This window comes from Schistocerca gregaria, chromosome 2 (assembly GCF_023897955.1).
Source record: "Schistocerca gregaria isolate iqSchGreg1 chromosome 2, iqSchGreg1.2, whole genome shotgun sequence".
NCBI classification, from domain to species: Eukaryota; Metazoa; Arthropoda; class Insecta; order Orthoptera; family Acrididae; genus Schistocerca; species Schistocerca gregaria.
Genome location: NC_064921.1, coordinates 599,925,299 through 599,927,312, shown reverse-complemented (window position 1 = coordinate 599,927,312; position 2,014 = coordinate 599,925,299). Strand labels below are relative to the sequence as shown.

At 39.6% G+C, this 2,014-nt stretch overlaps 1 pseudogene; it reads left to right on the top strand.

Moving 5' to 3' along the window:
* The first annotated feature begins 694 nt into the window (after positions 1-694).
* On the top strand, positions 695-812 carry LOC126337156 (5S ribosomal RNA; annotated as a pseudogene).
* Positions 813-2,014: the final 1,202 nt, after the last annotated feature.

Sequence of the window (2,014 nt, the reverse complement as noted above, 5' to 3'; positions counted from 1 at the left end):
CTATGATACTGGAATTGGAAAACATGCTGTTGCAGCATTGTTCGGTGTTGAAAGTACTGTGAAATTGCTAAAATTGTTCACACTATCAACTGTGATGCTTAGTATTAGATTACACTGATGGTGTCTTTTCCACCCATTCCATCCACTGGTAAGCTGTTGGTTACCACATAATAATTGACTGACATCGCTTGTTTGAGTTGGAGGGGTCAACACTTTCTGGGGATGGGTAACCCTGAAACAGCGATCGCGTACATGACTGCAATGTGAGGAATCAGTCAAAACAGAACACAGAGTAATCAGCTATTCCGTAACTGTGACAATTGAGTTTAATGTAGAGGTCGTCAATCACTTTCGGATAGTAATTTGGAAACTTACCACAACGCTGCCGTGTTAATGTCAGTTTAGAACCTGACGTAGACCTCGAAGTCGTGTTGGAAAAACAAAATGTATGGCAGTGAATAAAGGGTGTTACAGCAAAAAAAAAGAATGTTTCAAACAACGACACAGGGTCACAGGAAGCGTCTCTTGTGAGTTACAGTATGGTCTGTTGGATACAGTCATCCTCCTACAGTACAGGTAATGAAACTTTAAACTTGTTGGTGCAGTGGATCAATACCTGTATATTTAACAGGATCGTCACATGTGCTCGATGCTGGCTCACATGTGATATGTGTTTTCGATATATGGGAGAAGAGCCAACGGCCTCGCCTCAGTGGTAACACCGGTTCCCGTCAGATCACCGACGTTAAGCACTGTCGGGTTAGGCTCGCACTTGGATGGGTGACCATCCGGTCTGCCTAGTGCTGTTGGCAAGTGGAGCGCACTCAGCCCTTGTGAGGCAGACTGAGGAGCTACTTGATTGAGAAGTAGTGGCTCCGGTCTTGGCAACTGACCTACAGTTGGGAGAGTGGTGTGCTGACCACAGATTAGATTAGATTAGATTAATACTTGTACCATAGATCACGAATACGACACTTCGTAATGATGTGGAACGTGTCAGGTTAATGAAAGATGTCTGTAGAAGATATTACATTACATAAAATATTGCATGACACTAATGCTTAAGTTAGGTTTTTTCCCTCCCTTAATTTATATCTAAAAATTCAGCCAATGAGTAGAAGGAGTTGTCATCTAGAAATTCTTTTAATTTATTTTTAAATGTTGGTTGACTATCTGTCAGGCTTTTGATGCTGTTTGGTAGGTGACCAAAGACTTTTGTGGCAGCATAATTTACCCCTTTCTGTGCCAAAGTCAGATTTAACCCTGCATAGTGAAGATCATCCTTTTTCCTGGTGTTATAGCTATGCACACTGCTATTACTTTTGAACTGGGCTGGATTATTAACAACAAATTTCATAAGTGAATATATATACTGTGAGGTTACTGTGAGGATCCCTAGATCCTTAAATAGATGTCTGCAAGATGACCGTGGGTGGGCTCCAGCAATTATTCTGATTACACGTTTTTGAGCAATGAATACTTTTCTACTCAACAATGAATTACCCCAGAATATGATACCATACGAAAGCAGTGAATGAAAGTAGGCATAGTAAGCTAATTTACTGAGATTCTTATCACCAAAATTTGGAATAACCCTAATAGCATACGTAGCCAAACTCAGACGTTTCAGCAGACCATCAACGTGTTGCTTCCAGTTTAACTTCTCATCAATGGACACACCTAAGATTTTTGAAAATTCTACCTTAGCTACAGACTTCTGTTCAAAGTCTATATTTACTATTGGAGTTGTGCCATTTACTGTACGGAACTGTATATACTGTGTTTTATCAAAATTTAAAAAGAGTCCGTTTGCTGAGAACCACTTAATAATTTTGTGAAAAACATCATTTACAATTACATCACTTAGTTCTTGGTTTTTGGATGTTATTACTATACTTGCATCATCAGCAAAAAGAACTAACTTTGCATCTTCATCAATATGGAATGGTAAGTCATTAATGTATATCAAGAACAGTAAAGGACCTAAGACCGAACCCTGTGGGATCCCGTGCTT